Genomic DNA, 21,493 nt, shown 5'->3' on the forward strand with positions numbered 1-21,493 from the left:
GCGGTTGAGGTGCTTGCCTACAAAGCCTAAGAACTGAGGTTCGATTCTCCAGGTCCCACGTAAGCCAGCTGCACATGGTGCCCCATGCATCTGGAGTTTGTTTGCAGTGTGGCTAGAGGCCCTAGTGTGCCCATTCTCTTTCTGTGTCTCTTTCTCCCTTCCTATCTCTAATTAAAAAAAAAAAGATTTAAAAAAATTAAAGAAAGAAAGAAAGAAATGTAAATGTCTGTGTGGACAACATTAGTTATGAAGTGAAATTTGATTTTCAATGATTTTCACGAGTCACAAAATCTTAGTTTTTGGAGCTAGCCTTGGTGGCACACACCTTTAATCCCAGCACTCAGGAAGCAGGGGAAAGAGGATCGCTGTGAGGCTAGCCTGAGATTACATTGTCAGCTTGGGCCTAGAGAAAGACCCTATCTCAAAAAAAAAAAAAAAAAAAATCTTATTTTTTTTACTTTACCACAACCATTTAAAAATGTAAAAATCATTCATAGCAGGGAGCAATGGCCTCAGATTGTGGTTTTCCTTCCGGTGGTTGACCTCTGTCCTAAAGGATACCTTCAGATTAGAGACTTCCTAAAAAGTTTGCTCTCTTTGAAAACTGGTCTCCGGAGTTTATCTCCTTTCTCGTATCAGCTTGCACAGAGTATGAAAGAAACTTGCTTGCCCCACCCCCACCCCGCATCCTTCTAATTGCCAGAGGGATGGTAAAATCCTCGGGCCCAGACACAGGTACTGCTGCAGTTATAACAGAGTGTGATGGTGCATGCCTACAATCCCAGCACTCTGGAGGCTGAGGCAAGAGGATTGGCACAACTTCAAAGCCAGTTTGGGCTGCATGGTGAGTTCCAGACCAACCTGGGCTATAATATGAGACTCTGCATTCAAAAAGAAAAAGCAGGGGCTGGAGAGTGGTTAAGGCCCTTGCCTGTGAAGCCTAAGGATCCTGATTCAATTCCCCAGAACCCACATAAACCAGATACACATGGTGGTACATGTAACTGGAGTTCCTTTGCAGTGGCTGGAGGCCCTGCCATGCCCATTCTCTCTCTCCCTCTCTCTCTCTCTCTCTCTCTCTCTCTCTCTCTCTCTCTCTCTCTCTCTCTTCCTCTCTCAATCTTTCTCTCATTCTTTCTCTCCCACTAATAAAAAAAATTAACTAATTAAAAAAAAAAAAGAAAAAGAAAAAGAACAAGAAAAAGAAAAAGCTAGGCATGGAAGTGCACATCTTTAATCCCAGCACTGAGGAGGCAGAGGTAGAAAGATCACTGTGAGTTCCAGGCCTCCCTGAGACTACATAGAAGGGGCTAGAGTGAAACCCTACCTCACAAAAATAAAAAATAGATAAATAAACAGGTTTGGTGGTCCACACTTGTAACCTCAGCAACAGGAAGTGGGAGCAGAAAGGTCATCTTCAGATATATATGAAATTTTAGACCATTTTGGGCTGGATGAGACCCTGATTCCAAATATATATGCATACCTTTTAAAAAGGTTTGCTTTATTTGTTTATTTACTTGTATGTTTATTTATCTATTTGCATCTGTGTGGGTACATGTGCTGTTGCAAATGAATTGTACCACTTTTTGTTTCTGGCTTTACAGAGGTGCTGGGAGAGGTGACTCCAAACCCAGCAGGCTTTGCTAATGAGTGCCTTTAACCTCTGAGCCATCTCCCCTTTCCACACATGTGAATGTGAAAAAATTTCAAAACAGCCAGACGTGGTGGTGCACACCTTTAATCCCAGCACTCGGGAGGCAGAGGTAGGAGGATCGCTGTGAGTTCAAGGCCACCCTGAGAATACAGAGTGAATTCCAGGTCAGCCTACCTACCCTACCTCAAAAAAAAAGAAAAAAAAAATTTTTAAGGGAATCATCTTATGATGATCAGAGTTCCAACCTCTTGACATATGGATATATAATTGTAGAATGTAATGTGGCTTTAAGACGTGGTGTTTTAGCCTCTGTTGGCATATTGTGAATCCATATACTTTGGGAATTGGAAATGACCTCCACCTACCCCCTTCTCCCTTTTTTTTTTTTTTTTTTTTTCCAGGTAAGGTCTCACTGTAGCCCAGGCTGAACTGGAATTCACTCTGTAGTTCCAGGCTGGCCTCAAACTTCACACTGATCCTCCTACCTCACCAGCTCCCCCTCCTTTCCCAGTCTCCTCACTTTTAGATGAGGTTTTACTAAATCGCCTAAGGTGGCCTTCAGTTCACAACGTTCCCTCCTCAGCCTCCCTCGAACTGAGAAGTCAGGCAGGCCATGTCATGTCCTCATCCCTGACTTCCCTTTTTGTAGTCTTGATTATTTTCCCAGAATGAAAGTCTTCCATGGCAGAGCCATGAGAGAAGAGCAGTTTTCAGATACTGACCACCTTTTTCCCATGGACTTCATGGTGAGCAATTGTTTTCAGTTCTTTTTAAATACACGTCCCCTAAGATTGGGAAACAGAAAATGAATGAATCATCCCACAAGAAGAAATTCTTGTTTTTTTTGTTTGTTTGTTTGTTTTTGAGGTATGTTCTCACTCTAGTGCAGGCTGACCTGGAATTCACTATGGAGTCTCAGGGTGGCCTTGAACTCACAGCCACCTGAGTGCTGGGGTTAAAGGCGTGCGCCACCACGCCCGCTAGAAGAAAAAATTCTTGTGCAAGTCAGATGGTCTACAGTCTTTGCTTTCCGCACAACTGAAGGAGGGCCTAATCCGTTTGTCAGGAGGTCAGTCACTGGAAATCACTGCTGATGATAGATGGCTCTGAGCTTTTCACTATCTGTCAGCACGTTGCTATAATAAAATCCTTCAGTTCCCACCAGCTTCTCTAAATGGACATTTCTCGGCAATTTCAGCCAGCAGTGTGTTGGTAAATGCTTGGCAATGGATTGGGAGGGATGGGAGCATTATTAATTTGTGCTGTCTGCCAATGTCTGTGTCATGATACTCCCACGGTGGCTCATTTCAACCCGTCAGTGAACATGGAGTTTGGGATGTGATCCACAATGTTTCTACTGCATAGTATGTATAAATATTCCTACTTCTCTCGCTCCCAAGACAGGGCCTGGCTAAGCCCAGGCTACCTATGATCTCACTATCCTCCCTGCCTCAGCTGCCCAAATAGTTGAGATTACAGACATACAACATCACACCAGGCTGGTACAAATAATGTTAAAAGCAGGGCTGGAGAGATGGCTCAGCAGTTAAGGCATTTGCCTGCAAAGCCTGACAACCCAAATTTGATTCCCCAGTGCCCACATAAAGCCAGATACACAAAGTGGCACATGCATCTGGAGTTTGCTGCAGCTAGAGGCCCTGATGTGCCCATTCTCTCTCTTCTCTCTCTCTCTGCCGCATGTGTTGACAAATGCCTTTAATCCCAGCACTCAGGAGGTTGAGGTAGGAGAATCACTGTGAGTTCGAGGCCAGCCTGGAACTACATAGTGAATTCCAGGTCAGCCTGGGCTAAAGTGAGACCTTACTTCAAAGAAAAAGAACAAGAAAAACAAGCATAGATGACTAAATATAGTGAGAAAATTAGGAAATGATGTGCTGTGAGTACATATTTTCTCTGCATTTATCTATTATCTGTCTGTCTTCTGTTAGCCATCAACCTGTTGTAGACAGTTTCAAATTGCTGGGTTGTTTAGGGGAGGAAGGGATTTATTTCAGGCTTACAGATCCCAGTTCCATCAATGGCGGAAGAAGCCGCTTCCATACATCCAAGCAGAGAAATAACCTATCAGCCAGCAAAAACCAACAGCAGCAAACTGGACCCTGGCCAGAGATCAGACTTCTCTCCATACCTTTGGGCTGGAATTCAGATCTCACTGACACCACTTGCAACCAAGTGGCTGGCTATCCAAGCTACAAGATTTTTTTTTCTCAATTTTTATTAACATTTTTCCATGATTATAAAAAATATCCCATGGTAATACCCTCCCTCCTGCCTCCACTTTCCCCTTTGAAATTCCATTCTCTATCATATCCCCATCCCATCTCAATCAGTTTCTCTTTTATTTTGATGTCATGATCTTTTCCTCCTCTTAATGATGGTCTTGTGTAGGTAGTATCAGGCACTGTGAGGTCATGGATATCCAGGCCATTTTGTGTCTGGAGGAGCACTTTGTAAGGAGTCCTACCCTTCCTTTGGCTCTTACATTCTTTCTGCCACCTCTTCCACATTAGACCCTGAGCCTTGGAAGGTGTGATTGAGATGTTGTCAGTACTCCAGTCACTTCTTTCCAGCACTATGATACCTTCTGAGTCATCCCAAGGTCACTGCCTTCTGAAAAGAGAAGATTCTCTACCCAAAGTGAGAGTAGCGTTAATATAAGGGTACAAATATTAAGAGAAGTGCTTACTGGGCAGTTTGATAAGCATAGTATATACATTTTTCCAGACATCACCAAACTACAAGTTTATTTTTAAAATTTTTTTTGGTTTATTTTTATTTTATTTATTTGAGAGCGACAGACGGAGAAAGAGGCAGAGAGAGAGAAAGAAAGAATGGGCGCGTCAGGGCTTCCAGCCACTGCAGACGAATTCCAGATGCATGCACCCCCTTGTGCATCTGGCTAATGTGGGTCCTGGGGAATTGAGCCTTGAACTGGGGTCCTTAGGCTTCACAGGCAAGCACTTAACAGCTAAACCATCTCTCCAGCCCAAACTACAAGTTTTAATAAAACACCTGAGTCTATGGGGGACACACAGTCAAAGTACCACACTATGTGTTTATGTGGTTCTGGGGGACTGAGCCCATGTCAAACACACTACTTAAGCACTTTACCACTGAGCTACCCCGGCAGCCTTTCGTTCTCGGCGGGGGGTGGGGGGGCTTGAGGTTGGGTCTCACTCTAGCCCACGCTGGGCTGACCACAGACCTCAGGGATCCTCGTTCCTCTGCCTCTCAAGTGTGGGATTAAAGATATGTGCCTCCACACCTGGCTCCTTTTTTTGTTTGGTTTGTTTTTTTTAAAATAATATTTATTGACTTGCAAGTAAAGAGAGAGAGAGAGTGTGTAAGAGTGGCTAGGACCTCTTGCCACAGGAAAGGAACTCCAAACTTTATGCGAGTACAGGGCAATCAAACACAGAGCCAGGCTTTGCCATCTCCCAGGCCCTGTATGCTTGCTTTATTTTATGTCAGTGCTACCTTTGTTTTTATTTATTTTTGGCTTTTCGAGGTAGGATTTCGCTTAAACTAGACTGATCTGGAATTCACTATGTAATCTCAGGATGGCCAAGAACTCAAGGCCACCTACCTCTGCCTCCCAAATGCTGGGATTAAAGGCAGGCACCACCACCAGTTCTACCTTTATAGAGCTGCTAAGACTTTTAACAATTGTAACATTGTTTTGGTCAATTTTAGTCAATTGCATTCACCCCGCCCCCCACTTAGACTGGCTGACCAGGGAGCCTCATAAATCTCCATAAATCCTCCCATCTCCACCTCCTTCTCTATGCTGGGGTTACAGACCTGCCCAGCCATGCTTCTCAATCTTCCAACCTAATCACTCTCACTGGCTGAGCCATCTCCCAGACCCTGATCAATTACATTCTAATGATAACTGCAATGCCTGACAATTTAAGACCCAGTCATAGAGAGTAAAATAATAGGTGTGGTGGTGTGTATATTCAATCCCAGCACTATGGAAGCTGAGGCAGGAGGATAACATGCTTGAGTTCGGTCTGGCCCATATATCAAAAGCCAGTCTCAAAAACCAGTTATCAAGGCTGCAGAGAGAGCTCAGTGGTTAAAGGCATTTGCTTGCAAAGTTTTACCATCTGGCTTTGATTCCCCAATACCCATGAAAAGCCAGATGACAAAGTGATGCATGCATCTAGAGCTCATTTGCAGTGACAAAAGCCCCTGGGCAAGGTGATACTCTGTCTACTTTCAAATATATATATACATATATAATTTGTGTATATGTCATCAATAAGCTTCTTAGCCTAAGATACATTGTAATGAAATTTTGTGGAAGAATGTGGAGTGAAAATTTGAAATCAAGTAGGAATAGAAATGATGTGCACTTTGTAACTCTTAGAATCTGTGCAAGTGTTTTTGTTTTTTTTAAATGGATGGTTGAAAGTAGCTAATTGCTAGGGTGTTAATTCAAGTCGATACATTTAAAATTGTGGTGATGTATCTATTTTATTTGTAAGTGTATGAGTTTACAATAAACTGGACATTACAGTCTTTGAACCTAGGCTTCTTGAATTGGAGGTAAGGAAGATACATAAACAGTTCCTGCTCAGAAGAGCAGAAGCTTCCGACTCCTTCTTTAAATCTTAAAATAAAAAGTCCTAGCCAGGTGTGATAGCTCAGTATGATGGAAGGCTTAGTAGGAGGGAGGATTGTTGCAACTTCAAAGCCAGCATGGGCTACATTGTATATAGTGAGCACCAGACCCAGTGCCGGAGTGGGGAGGCTACAGAGTAAGAGACCCTGCTTGTCTCAAAAACAAATAGATACAGCTACAAATTAGTTTCTTTCTTCTTCTAGAAGAACTAACCTTAGCATGCATTTTCAACTTGCCATCAGGAATTTTTTTTTTTTTTTTACTTATTTATTAGAAAGGAGAGAGAAGAGAATATGGGTGCGCCAAGGCCTCCTTAGCACTGCAGATAAACTCCAGATACACGCACCATTCTATGCATCTGGACCTTATGTGAGTATCAGGGATTGAACCTCAGACATTAGGCTTTTCAGGCAAGCAACTTCACCACTGAGCCATCTCTCCAGCCCAAGAATTTCTGTTTTATAAGCACATGTTCTTTACTGTCTCAACAGGATGTATTCACTAGTTCACATCAGAATGGCCTTGCAGAGGCTTTCAAGAAAGAAAGGTGTTCAGAAGCTTTGCTTTGTTTCTTTTTTTTTCCCTCTCAGTGAGAAAAATAAATGTGGGAGAAATAATAGAAGCAAAAAACCAAACCCTTGATCCTTAAAGGATTCAAGACAATTTGGCTGAAACTTGAGACTCCTTGAGAAGTTCTGTTGGATTTTTCTCTGCCTCCCAGAAAACAAAATCCCGATTTCATGCATGGAGTTGACGTAAAAAAGAAGAAGAAGCCGGGCCGGGTGTGGTGGTGCACATCTTTAATCCCAGCACTCGGGAGGAGAGGTAGGAGGATCATCCTGAGTTCGAGGCCACCCTGAGACTACATAGTTAATTCCAAGTCAGTCTAAGCCAGAGTAAGACCCTACCTCTTCAAAAACAAAAACAAAAACAGGAGAAGAAGGAAGGGAGCTCAGCTCAGTGGTTAAGGCACTTGTCTGCAATGTTCGATTCCCCAGGACCCACATAGGCAGGATGCACAAGGTGGCATATGTGTCTGGAGTTTGCAGCTGCTGAAAGCCCTGGCACACCCATTCTCTCCCTCCCTCTCCATCAAGTAAATAAAATAAACCGTGCGTGGTGGCGCGCGCCTTTAATCCCAGCACTCGGGAGGCAGAGGTAGGAGGATCGCCATGAGTTCGAGGCCACCCTGAGACTACAGAGTTAATTTCAGGTCAGCCTGGACCAGAGTGAGACCCTACCTCGAAAAACCAAAAAAAAAAAAAAAAAAAAAAAAAGTAAATAAAATAAACTTAAAAAAAGAAAACTTAAAAAAAAAAAAGGAGGGGGGCCCAGACAGGAGGAGGATAGGAAGGAGAAGAAGAAAGAAGGGGAAGGAGGAGGAGGAAGAGAAGAGGAGGAGACAGCCAACAAGAAAACCTACATAGTTTTGAGGGCCAGTTCTCAGTTCTAGGAACTGATAGTTGGAAGAAGGTTTGCAAGTCACGTTGCTCCTCTGTAAGATGAATGTGACTCTTGGAGCATTAGGGGAAGAAGTAAGGCACGTGGCAGGCACACAGCACGTATGTGACCATGCTGGCTTCTCTACCAGCTTCTTGTTCTTTTCTTTCTTTCTTTCCTTTCCTTTTTTTTTTTTTTTTGTAAATTATTTTTATTTTTGTTTTGTTTTGTTTTTTCCAGGTAGGGTCTCACTCTTGCTCAGGCTGACCTGGAATTCACTATGTAGTCTCAGGGTGGCCTCGAACTCATGCGATCCCCCTACCTCTGCCTCCTGAGTGCTGGGATTAAAGGCGTGCGCCACCATGCCCAGCTATTTTTACTTTTATTTATTTATTTGAGGTGGGGGGGAGAGATTGGGCGTTTGAGAGCCTCCAGCCACTGCAAACGAACTCCAGACACATGTGTCACCTTGTATATCTGGCTTACGAGGGCCCTAGGGAATCGAACATAGGTCCATAGGCTTAGCAGGCATGTGCCTTAACCCCTAAGCCATCTCTCTGGCCCTTACTTGTTCTTTTCTATCCCTGAGATGGAGTGGGTCCAAGGGACATCAAGGGCCTCATGGTTGATGCCTTTTCTCCCATCTCAGCTTCTTTTCAAGCTAATAGAAGTGACTCCAAGCATCATCAGACAGCCCCCTCCCACGGAAGTCAGTAAAAGAGAGTTACTGGATGCTGAGTTCATCTCTGAAACATCTGCACACAGCAAGCCCTACAGCTAGTTGCTGACAAGCAATTTTGTCTTTAATAGCCTTTCTCCTGGAAACCATGAATCCCTCATCTAGCTTTCCTCCATCCCTGTAAGACCTGTAGTGTTCCAGGTGCCCCTCCCTTTAGGCAGGCATCCCTGTCTTTCTTCCTCATGTTAGAAGGTAAGAGCTCAGGCTCAGCAACTGCAGAGCGCTGAGCTGAGCTGCATTCCTGGCCCTGGGACCTCCAGAGGGTTACTTTACCTCTCTGGGCCTCCATTTCCTCATTGGTAACTTGGAGGTCATTATAATTCTTTATTCACTATTTTTTCCCATATTTAGCCAGCACCTTTAAGCTGACTTTCCCTTAAAAACAAAAACCAAAAAAAAAAAAAAAACCTTCTATTTATTTATTTGCAAGGAGAGAGAGAATGGTTCTGTAAACAAACTCCAGTTGCATGCACCACTTTGTGCATCTGGCTGTATGTGAGTATTAGGGAATCAAACTCAGGCTCTTGGGCTTCACAAGCAAGTGTCTTAACCTCAGCCATCTCTCCAGCCCTGGCTTTCCTTTTAAAAACAATTAATTATTCATTGGGAGAGAGAATAAAGGGGCGTGGTGGGGCTTCTTGCCGCTGCATACAAACTCCAGATGCATGCACCACTTAGTGCACCTGTCTTTACATGGATATTGGGGAATGGAATCCCAGCCACCGGGCTTTGCAAGCAGGCACCATCTCCCCAGTGCTCTGTAATTCTTTTTGTTATTGTTATTGTTGTTTTGTTTTGTTTTGTTTTTGAGGTAGAGTCTCCCTCTCTAGCCCTGGCAGACCTGGAATTCACTATGTAGTCTCAGGATGACCTCAATCTCACAGTGATCCACCTACCTCTGCTCCCGAGTGCTGGGATTGAAGGCATGCGCCACCATGCCCGGCTTAATTCTTAACATCATAAAAATGTGAACAGGGCTGGAGAGATGGCTTAGTGGTTAAGGCACTTGCCTGCAAAGCCAAAGGACCTTGGTTCAATTTCCTAGGTCCCATGTAAGCCAGATGCACAAGGTGGTAAATGCATCTGGAGTTCATTTGCAGTGGCTTGGAGGCCCTGGTGTGCCTCTTTTCTCTCTCTGTTCCTCTGCCTAGTTCTCTCTCAAATAAATTAAAATAATTAAAATAATTTTTTAAAATGCAAACAGTGTGGTGTTTAGCACAGTACCTCATCCATAAATATTTTCATGAACAAAGAGGTCTCCCTCATAAGACTTTTAAGATATTTCTTTCCACAATAGCTCCCCCCGCCACAGTACATAGGTAATTTCACCACTATTTTCAGAACAGCTGACGGGGTGGGTTGTGGGGCTGTCTCTCCCAGAATGGTACCAAACCTTCCTGCTCCTCCTCGCTCGATGCAAATCTCTAATTCCAGATAATGACAGCCTGGATTTTCCAGAACCTGTGGAATGTCCAGCCGCTGCCTTGCATAACCACAGAAACTGGAAATACTCTGCTCAAAAGGTCCCTCCCGGGCCGTTCGGCACTACAGTGACCCCATTGTAAGATAGGCAAACCAAGGGCCACACGGTGAGTCAGCGGTCACCAGAGGCATTTGGAAAGAGCTATGAAAACAGCCCCTCCGGTTTTTCTATTTGCTTTGCTTCATTTTTTTTTTCTCATAATAGTTACTGTATCTGACTCATTTATCACTTTTTTTTCCTACAAGATGTAACTGACATGAGGCAGAGACACAGTCTTGTTCATGGATGTGTCTATTCCTTGCACCTTACCACACTTTGTTATTCAGGAAAAAATTACTAACATTGGGAGAGAAAGAGAGAGAGAGAGGTGGAGGGTGGGGGAGAGAATGGGTGTACTAGGGCTACTAGCCACTGCAAATGAACTCCAGGCACATGTGCCACCTTGTGCATCTGACTTATCTGGATGCTGGGGAATCGAACCTGGGTCCTTATGCTTTGTAGGCAAGCACCTTAACTACTAAGCCATCTCTCCAGCCCCGCTTCCTTCCTTTTTATTATATACTAAGTTTCTTCTAGAGAGGATAGCCAATCTCACTGGCTTGTCCAATGGCCTTCATTGTTCCTTGGATGAGCATCTATAACTCAGTCCCCCTCCTGCATTCTTAGCTGGCTTAGATGGTGAACAGCTTCCTGATTCTAATATTCCTTGAGCAGAAGGTAAGTTCAGTCAAAGGAGATGCTTAACCTCATCCCCTCACTGGTGCTGTGAAGTCAGTAGCCTCAGCTCTTATTTTACGAATGGGAAAACAGTCTGAAAGAGGGGCAATAACAGGAAAACTGAAACAAAGCTGCCTCAACTGACCTGAAAACCCACAATTAAGTAACAGAATACATGCTAGTAACTATCAGCCATTGAGATTTGGGGTTATTCGTTATGCAGCAAAAGCTGACTGGTACAGCAGTCAAACCCATGTTTCTTTGTGTGGTTTTTGTTTGATTATTCTTTCGAGGGAGGGTCTCACTTCAGCCAGTGCTGACCTGGAGCCCTCTCTAAGCCCCAGGCTGGCCTCGAACTCCTGGCAATCCTCCTTCTTCAGCCTCCCAAGTGCTGGGATCAAAGGTGCGTGCCACCATGTCCAGCTTCAAAGCCGGGTTTCTTTGATTATATCTGCCTTCTCCTGCTGCCCCACTGAGCTGGTTCCTGTTCTCTCCACAAAATCATGTTGTCCCCCAAGGAGCAGAGAGGAAGACGCTGGGGAAGTTGAAGAAGGTATTGCTGAGAGCCTTTGGCACACTAAGCTCATACTTCCCTTCTGTCTCGGACAGGTGGCAGTTGGAGAACAGCATGGATGGCGACACTCCCAAACATTCGAAGCATGCTGCGAATGCAGCTTTTTGAAGAAATTTTATCTATGAAGTTGCTTGTCCCAAACAGCCCCAGGAGCAGCTAGGGCTGACACTGTTACAACCTCTATCCCTCTTCTCGGCGCTGCAAGATGCTGAGTGAGCAAGCACTGTAGCACGGGCTGCCAACCATCTTGACAGCTGGGGAAACTGAAGTTCAGACAGATGCAGTGAGGTGTCGGCACCTACAAAGCTTTGAATGGAAACCCATCATACCTTGGTGTCTAGCCTTGGGTGTTTTCACAACACCTTACAGGGCCACTGGGTACTTGAGTAGGGACCATCATATCATCATCTGGGCCCTTTCAGTGTGGTGGACCACAGTGTTACGTGGCTCACATACCACTCTTGGGGCTGTATTTCACAGAGAACGGTGGACAGCCAACCAGTCGTTCAACTGAGCTTTATTTTTCTTTCCTATTCTCCCTACCCCCTGGAGGTCCTCTTCCCCAACATCTGGGTAAGGAGGAGTCAGTACATCTGTGTGCCAGGTGCCACATAAGCTGGGGTAGGCTCCCTGCAAACACTCAGAGCCAGAGGTACCGCAGGAAGGTGACAGGGAAGCCCGGTAAAGCTACAGGCAGTCAGTGGCAGAGAACATGTTTGCCTAGCGGGCAGGAAGCACTGGCTTCACCTCTAGCATGAGGCTGTGGGGAGTTGGAGGCTGCGGAGAGCATGACCATTGGCAAGCCCAAGCCTGGCTCTGCGGTTTTCCTTACGTCTTGCCTCTCTGTTTTCTCCTCCAATAAACGAGAACCATTCTTTGATGACACCAAGGGAATTAGAAGCATGTTGACTACTTTGCCTAGCTCATCCTTCCCCTGGCTCTCTCTCTACCCAGCTTTCAGGACAAAGTTGAAATGCTACTTCCTCAGAGATATCTTCCCCTGTAGGCCAAATTGTATTCCTACCCAAATTCTTTTACACAATAGCACTTTTACACAAGTACCCAGTTCCTTCTCTGTTATCACGCTGATTGTGCACTTCCCTATTAGACTGCAGCCCCCTGAAGGAGGGACCGTTTCTGTTCTGGTCATCAAGCTGCGTATCCACAACCTCGCATGTGCTCAATATTAATGAGCCCTCAATAAATGCTCATAGGAGGAAGTGGATAGTGAGTATGCCTCCCCCCCCCCCCCGACCTTTCCCCTTATCATACGCTCCCCCGACTCCCTGCTCATCTCCCAGGGGTGATACAAGGAACTGTAAGCTAAGTATTACTGGGCAAAGGCCGAGGGCCCGAGTGTCCACTCTGCCCCTTGTCCACTCAGTTTCTGCTACACTGGTACCTCTTCCTTGCCATGCCGTAAATGTGTCAGTCTCCCTCCTGCCTCGGGGTTTTGCCCTGGAGTTCTCTTCATCTGGAACATTCTTCTCAGATATGGTATAGCTCCATTCTTCAATTGGATCTCTGCAGACATGGGTTCACCGCTCAAGGACATTTCTGAAGGAATTCTTCTCCCCCCCCAATGCTCCCTTCTTCTCGACCCCTCGCCCTCACTTTCCTTCACATCACCTCCCGTTGCTTTATGTGAAACACCATTTTGAAAACAGACGCGTGTCCGTCTTCTCCAAGACACCAGAGTTTTCCTCTTTATCCATCTTATTCACTTATATTCCTGGATCAGTTCCTGGCAAACAGTAAGAGCTTAGTGAGAATTTATCAGACCAATGACCAAATGAAAAATGAAGAAAAGAAAGGCGAAGAAAACAGGAAACTTTTTTTTAAAAACTTGTGTGAGTGTGTGTGCATGTGTGTGCATTGTGCTTGTGTGCAGATGCAGGCATGTGTGGAGGTCAGAGGATGACTTTTAGGTCCATCCACATTTTTCCAGGTGGGGGTTCTCTGGTTCCTACTGTGGTTCTTTTTCTTTTTCTTTTCTTTTCCTTCCCTCCTTCCTTCTTTCTTTCTTTCTTTTTTTTTTTTTTTTTTTTTTTGAGATAGGGTCTCACTCTCACCCAGGTTGACCTGGAATTCATTCTGGAGTCTCCGGGTAGCCTCGAACTCACAGCGACCCTCCTGCCACCACGCCCGGCTCTACTGTGTGTGGTTCTTCATGCTGCGTTCACCATGAGCTTCTGGAACCATCTCCTGACTGCCTTCCAGCATGTCAGCATGCTGGGATTGCAGAAGCCTCGCACAGCTTCTGGCTTATTTTATTGAATTTAAATTTATTTATTATTTGTTCATGCCTATGTACGTGTGTGTGCTTGACAAGGTCCCTTGTCCCTGCAAAATGGCAGACTTTGCAAGCAAGTAGCAACTTTAAGTGCTGAGCCATCTCCCCAGCCCGGCTTCTGGCTTTTTTTATGTCAGTCTGGGATGAAACCCAGGTGCTCTGGCTTGAGCAGAGTGTGATTTATTCACCGAACCGTCTTCCCAGCCCCTCAACATTTTCTGCTTAACTGCCGGATGTGGTGGCGCACGCCTTTAATCCCAGCACTGGGGAGGCAGAGGTAGGAGGATCGCTGTGAGTTCAAGGTCACCCTGAGATGACATAGTGAATTCTAAGTCAGCCTGGGGTAGAGTGAGACCCTACCTCAAAAAAAAAAAAAAAAAAAAAAGCTCCAAATCCTTTGAGTTTAAAATAAAGAATACTTTCTAGGTAGGAACTGAGAGGTTAGCATATGACAAGGTAAAGAATTAAGCTAAAAGCCAAATATGATAGCACACATATACATACCAGCACTCCATACCTGGGTAATACAGTGAATTCCACATCAACCTGGGCTACATAAAGAGACCATGTCTCAGAACAAATAAAAAAGAATCAAGCTAAGAAAACTTGAAGCATGAGATAGCTACTCAAGAAAGCTCACTTCTCTCTCTCTCACATTTCTAAGGTGTCAGATGTTGGTATCCAATACTTAGAAGGAGCCCTTTATTTATTTATTCATTTACTTACTCGTTTTTATTCTTTCTCTCTCTCTGTGCATGTAGAGGGATGCATGGGGGAGGGGGTGGCTGATGTGCGTGTGCGTGTGTGTGCGTGTGCGTGTGCGTGTGTGTGTGTGTGTGTGTGTGTATGTGTGTGTGTAGGCCAGAGGACAACGTTGTGTGTGTCAGTTTTAGATAAGCTGGCCACCTCTTTTTTTGGTCCTTTCGAGGTAGGGTCTCACTCTAGCTCAGGCTGTCCTGGAATTCACTATGTAGCCTCAGGGAGGTCTCGAACTCTTGGAGATCCTCCTACCTCTGCCTCCCAAGGGCTGGGATTAAAGGCGTGTGCCACAATGCCCGGCTCTGTCTACCTCCTTTTGAGACAGGGTCTCCCATTGGCCTGGAGGTCACTGTTCAGACTAGACCCGCTGGCAAGCGAGCTCCAGAAGTCTGCCTGTCTCCACCTCCCCGGCTGTGGGATTACAGGCACACACCACCACAATGGGGGTTGACGTGAGTGTCAGGAATCAAACTCAGGCCATTATACTTGTGAGGCAAGCACTTTACTGCCTGAGCTACCTTCCTAGGCTAAGAATCTGTATTTATTTGTTATTTATTATTGAAGCAGGGTCTTATGTATCTCAGGCTGGTCTTAAGCTATCTATGTAGCTGAGGATGACCTTGAACTTTGCATCCTCCTGTCTTTACTGTCCACCTGCTAGGATCATAGAGTGTACTACCATGCCTGGTTAATGGGGTGCTGGTGATAGAACCCAGGGCTTCCTGCCTGCTAGGCAAGTATTCTACCAGCTGAGCCCAAGGGTCCTTTTTAAAATTTTTTTTTTTACTATTTTGTTTAGTTATTTGAGAGAGAGAGAAGAGAGAAAGAGAGAGAGAATAGGTGCACCAGGGCCTCCAGCCACTGCAAATGAACTCCAGATGCCTACGGCACCTTGTGCATCTGGCTTTATGTTGGTACTGGGGAATCAAGCACGTCAACTGCCAAGTCATCGCTCTAGCCCCCCAAGAGTGTTTTTATTTAAGAGAAACAATGTCAACTACTTAGAAACCCATCCACTCACTAGCCTGCCTGGCACAGTCCACCCTCTGTGGAGACATGATGGTGGGCAGAGCCCAGAAAACCATTTCTTTGAGCCCTCTGGTATAAAGGAAAGACAGATATTCCCAGGGGTTCTCAATTTTGTTGTTGGTTTTATTTGCAGAACTGAGGATGGAATCCAGGCTCTTGCTCTTATTAGGCAAGAGTTCTACCACTGAGCTACACCTTGGGGTGGTTTGAGTCCCCCATAAGGGATATCCCCCATAAACTCATATGCTCTGAGTACTTGATCCCCAGCCAGTGGCAATTTGGGAGGTGCAGCCTTGCTAGAGGAGGTGTGTTGCTTATAATGGGCAGAAGGGTGTCATAGCCCAGCTCCCCCTTGCCAGAGCTCCGCTCACTCTTGCTCTGGTTTCCCACATGCTGTGGCAGAAGTAATGTTCAGCCTCTGCTTATGCCAAGCCTTCCCTCGCTACCATGAAGCTTCCCCTTGAGACTGTAAGCCAAAATCAAACTCCTCCTCCCATCAGGTGCTTTTGGCTGGGTGGCTTATTCCAGCAACGTGAAGGTAGCTCCGACATTCCTCCAGCCTTTCTGTGTCTTAATCTTGCTTATTCCTGTTAACAGGACCGACCCCACTCCAGCTAAAGGTGAGTTCCTCCCTCCTCTGAGCCTCAGTTACTTTATCTGTGGAAGAGAGAGCGTGTTTATGCTTACCTTCCTGTGGATTGGGGATAAACAAATGTGGCCCTATAGGTGAAAATGCTATGTAAACTGTTGTCATGTCCAGAGCATTTTATTGGGAAGAACTAGTGTGTGGAGTCAGACCAACTTGGAATGGAGTTCAGCTCTACCCCTTACTGGCAGTGTGGCCTTAAGTAAATAGTGAGTCTCAGGTTCCTTATCTGTTAAGTGTGACTATTAATGGCATTTCCAATTCACAGGCTTGTTTTAGGAATTAAATAAGGACTCAGCATGATAGCAGAAGTGTAGATGTCCAGCAAATGTTCCTCCTCACATAGACGCGCGCGTGCGCGCGCACACACACACACACACACACACACACACACACACACACACAGACATGCCACTAAAAGCAGTCTGGGTAACAAAGTGTTCTTAGTCCGGAGGAGAAAACAGACAGTCTGTAAGCTTCTCTCTAGTTTCCATTCTAAGAAAGGAACTCACTGGCCAGAGTTCAGAATGATCACTGACGTGGAGGACAGGCAGCCAAATGCCAGCCTCCCACATGGGGTTTCCAAAAAGTGTGAGCACAGAGTTGCATAACCTGCCCTGGGATGTGTTTCCGGAGGACTTTCCGAACCGATTCCCTGAAAGGAAGCGTGAGCGCAGCAGTAGAGCAACCTAAGGCAGGGAGAAGGGAGGGCGGGGTGGAGCTAGGGAGTGGGGGAAAGTTTAGAAGGAGAAGATGGGCTTCCAGGCATAGGTCTGCAATCGCAACCACTCCACAGACGGAGGTAGGATTCCCAAGTTCAAAGCCAGTCTGGGCAACTTAGTGAAATCCGCTCAAAATCATAAGAAATTCCAGGCAGGGTGGCGCACACCTTTAACCTCAGGAGGCAGAGCTAGGAGGATGGCTGTGAGTTCGAGGCCACACTGAGAGTGAATTTCAGGTCAGCCTGGGCGAGAGTGAGACCTTACCTTATACAAACAAGAAAAAAAAAAAAAAAGCAGTAAATAGAAAGGTAGGAAGGGAGAATGGAAGGAAGGGAACTGATAGCTTAGGGGTAACGCACTTGCCTCTCATGCACAAGACCCTAGGTTCAATGCACTAGTACTGAAAGACAGACAGACAGACGGAGCATGACTTGTGTGTATTGAGCTTCTACTATGTGCTAGCCAGCAGGGTCACTCTGTCTGATATCTAGTAAGATCCTGGCTATAAATCTCAGCACTTAGGTAGTTCCACCCCCACATTCCAAGAAGACAAATGTAACAGTAGTCAATATCACTAACATTTAAATCGCACTGACTGCTTATCGGGCTAAGCGTACATTTGATCTGAGGAAAGCCCATGATATGACTGCTCTTGTGATCCCCCCATCCTATGGAAGAAAAAAGAACTTTCCCAAGGTTACCCAGTGAGACAGTAGCAGAGCCAGGGTTCTAATCAAAGCATACCTAAAAAAAAAGAAAAAAGACTTCTAGAGTGGTTCAGAAGGTGACCCCAGGAATCGTCCTAACGTGTTCACAGTGGGGCCTGTGATGTAAGTGACCGAGTGACCAGACTCCCCTCCCCCCGCTCCTCCCAGAGGACAGTTTGTCCCAGCTCATGACTGTTCGTCACTCCGGCTCTGACCTAACGTTTAAATTTCATTCATAAGTTTGCAACCACAGACTTGGCAGCATGGGGAGAGCCCTTAGAGACCAGCTATTCTAGTCCAACACCCTCATGTTACACATGGAAAAAAACCCTGAAGCCCAGTGAGAGCCACGGACACATCAAGGTCATAGAGAAGTTTTTTGGTTAGACAGAGGGGTTGATTTGGGGTCGGGTACAGATTACCTTGTTTTGTAGTTAACAAACATGGCTGCACCCCAGATTCATTCAGGAAGTTCTGTTTTTAAACGATTACTATGACTGCTGTTATTAGACAGGATCTCTCTATGTAGGTCAGGCTGGCTGGGAACTCGTGATCCTCCTACTTTCTTGGCCTCCACAGTACAGGGAGATTACGTGCGTGTGCTTGTAAACCACACTTGCGTTTGGCTTTAAATAAATAGATTTTGAAGATGTTGCTCAGTGGTAGAGTATTTGTCTAGCATGTGTAAGCCCTAGGTTTGATCCTCAGCAACGCTGTGGACATAGAGGGGAAAGAGAAGAGAGGAGAGGAGGAGAGGGGAGAGGAGAGAGAGAAAGAAAAAGAGAGCGAGAGAGAGGTTGATGTCTATATTCTGCTTCTGGAGCGGAATCTGAATATGTCATGTGTTTGTCAGGTGACTCAGAGGTCACGGGGCCGTGGATTGCATCTGGAAGCTGGAATCCAACGCTCCTCTTCTGTTTTGTAGTCTGCGATATTAGGACCCACCGAAGGACTTGATTAAAGGTCATACAGCAAAGCAGTGACACCCTGTGTCAAAGCCTCACCCTGTGGTCAAATTTCACAAATTGGCCACGGAGGCTGGGCAGGGAACTGGCATGGTTCTCCTTGATTTCCTTGTCGGGTTCAGGTTCAGACATAGGATTTCGGCAGTTTCCGGGCTCAGTCAGGTGGAAGCCCAAGAGCTGAACTCGCAAAGGGAAAAGGAAACAGCAGGGCAGGAAAGGATCTAGCTAGCTAGTGGGATTTTCCCAGAGGCCAGCTGGAAGGCCCAGGAGTGACGTCACACATCAGCTAACCAGACGGCCCACAAGCTCTAGGCCACCTGTGTCTTCTCCTTCAGGGATAGCCTTCCCTGTAAGGGATGACATGGGGTGGGGTGGGGTGGGAGACCCAGCTGTGACACAGAGGGTGTTCTTCAGAAGGCAGGCAAAGCTGCTTGTTCAGGACCGGAGTCAAACCTCTCCAGGGCTCTTCTCACCTCTCTTTCACCTCTTTCTGATCCCTCACTCTGGGACTGAGTAGAGGAATTTACTGACCCCTTTATTTCTCCTTCTTCTTTGTGTGTGTTTTTTTTTCAAGGTAGGGTCTTATTCTAGCTCAGGCTGACCTAGAATTCACTGTGTAGTCTCAGGGTGGCCTCGAACTCACATGGATCCTCCTACCTCTGCCTCCCAAGTGCTGGGATTAAAGGCGTGCGCCACCACGTCTGGCCTTTTCTACTTCATACAACTCTACCACATGACTACCTCACTGTTTCCTTTCGTTGCCTGTCTACTGGAATGGAATTTGGTGCTTGGAGTCAGATATCTTGGGTTTGAGCTGAGCATCAATTTCCTCACATACTAAACAAAACAAAAGCAGAATACTATCAAACTTCTTAGACTTTGAGGATGAAAACAAAATCACATATGCATTTGTTAAACAGAAGATGTTTTCTTGCAAACATTAGCTCATGTGAGTACTTGGTAGACCTGAGGAATTTGAACATTTATTTGTTGACCTGAATTGAGGTGCCTAAAAACGGGTTGAGCTAGGGGGCTGGGGAGATGGGTCAGCAGTTAAAGGCACTTGTTTGCAAAGCCTGCTGGCTCCCATGTTAAGCCTGCTGGCCTCTAAGTAAAGCCTGATTACAAAATGGTACATGAATCTGTGATCCTAACACCCTATGACAATGGGAGGCGGAGTCAAGAGAACTGGAAGCTGGTGGACCTGCTTGTCTGACGTTCCCTTGCAGGCTGGTAGTTTGATGGCAGCCAGAGACCCTGCCTCAAAGAAGGTGGGGCAGACACCTCTGACCTCCTCACATGAACACACACACACGCTTGCACATATACACAAATAATAAACATTTTTAAAGACATATTATTTATTTATTTGCAAGCAGAAAGATCTTGAGGATGAGCACACCAGGACTTCTTGCCACTGCAAATGAACTCCAGATGCATGTGACACTTTGTGCATGTAGCTTTACATGGGTACCTGGAAATCAAACCGGGGCCAATAGGCTTTGCAAACAAGCGTTTTTATTCCTTTTTTTTTTTCTTTTCTCTTCTTTTCCCTTCCCTCCCCTCTCCCCTTTCTTTAGTCTCCTCTCCTCTCCTCTCCTCTCCTCTCCTCTCCTCTCCTCTCCTCTCCTCTCCTCTCCTCTCCTCTCCTCTCCTCTCCTCTCCTCTCCTCTCCTCTCCTCTCCTCTCCTCTTTTCTTTTGAGGTAGGGTCTCACTCTAGCCCAAGCTGACCTGGAATTCACTATGTAGTCTCAGGGTGGCCTCAAGCTCACCTCCTGCCTCAGCCTCTCGTGAGTGTTGGGAATAAGGTGTGTACCACTACACCTGGCACAAGCAAACATCTTTAATAGCTGAGCCATCTCTCTGGCCCCTAATTTTTTTTTAATACAAAAAACCTGGATATGGTGGTGTATCTCTTTAATCCCAGTACTTGGGAAGCTGAGGTAGGTAGGAGGATCTGGGGCTACAGAGTGACTTCCAGGTCAGGTTGGGCTAGTGTGAGACCCTGCCTAAAAATAAATAAATAACTGATAGAGAGATGGCTTAGTGGTTAAGGCACTTACCTGCAAAGCCAAAGGTCCCAGGTTCAATTCCCCAGGGCCCCTGTAAGCTAGATGTACAAAGTGGTGCATATGTCTGGAGTTTGTATGCAGTGGCTAGAGGCCCTGGCATGCCCATTCTCTCTCTTTCTCCTTCATTTTTCTCCCAAAGAAATAAATAAATAAAAATGAAAATAAATAAATAAATAAAGTCAAATAAAAAATAAAAAGTTGGCTGAGCTGGAAGGCACTTCAGAAATCACCATAATCACCCCAAGCTAGTGTCCAAGTGAATTATTTACAGTTTCCAAATGATAAGAGAAACCACATACTCATTCTTTTTTCTGTCTTTTTTTTTTTTTTTTAATTCCAAGGTAGGATCTCACTCTAGGCCAGGTTGACTTGGAACTCACTATGGAGTCTCAGAGTGGCCTTGAACTTACATCAATCCTCCTACCTCTGCCTTCTGAGTGGTGGGATTAAAGACGTGCACCACCACATGTGGCTTGTCTTATTTTGTTTATTTGGCAAAGAGATAGAAAGAGGGAGAAGGAAAGAGAGAGAGAGCGAGAGAGGAGAGAGAGAGAGAGAGAGAGAGAGGGAGGGAGAGGGAGAGGAGAATGGGTACATCATCAGGGTCTTTAGCCATTGTAAATGAACTCCAAACACATGTGCTACCTTGTGCATCTAGCTTACGTAGGTCCTGGGGAACTGAACCTGGGTCATTTGGCCTTGCAGGCAAATGCCTTAACCATTAAACCATCTCTCCAGCCCGTTTATAACTTCATTTTATTTGTTTAAAAAACATAGTTATTCTTGGCCAGGTATGCTGGCACACACCTTTAATCTCAGTGCTCCGGAGGCAGAGGTAGGAGAATTGTTGTGAGTTCAAGGCCACCCTGAGACTACATAGTGAATTCCAGGTCAGCCTGAACTAGAATGAGACCCTACCTCAAAAAACAAACAAGAAAACCCACATAATTATTCTTGATAAGCGCTCAAGTTTCTTTACTTTTTGTCTGAAATTGTATCATTTTAAAGGGATAATACGGCTTATCTCATGCTGTTCAGAAA

The sequence above is a fragment of the Jaculus jaculus genome, chromosome 8 (assembly GCF_020740685.1).
Source record: "Jaculus jaculus isolate mJacJac1 chromosome 8, mJacJac1.mat.Y.cur, whole genome shotgun sequence".
Classification (NCBI taxonomy): Eukaryota; Metazoa; Chordata; class Mammalia; order Rodentia; family Dipodidae; genus Jaculus; species Jaculus jaculus.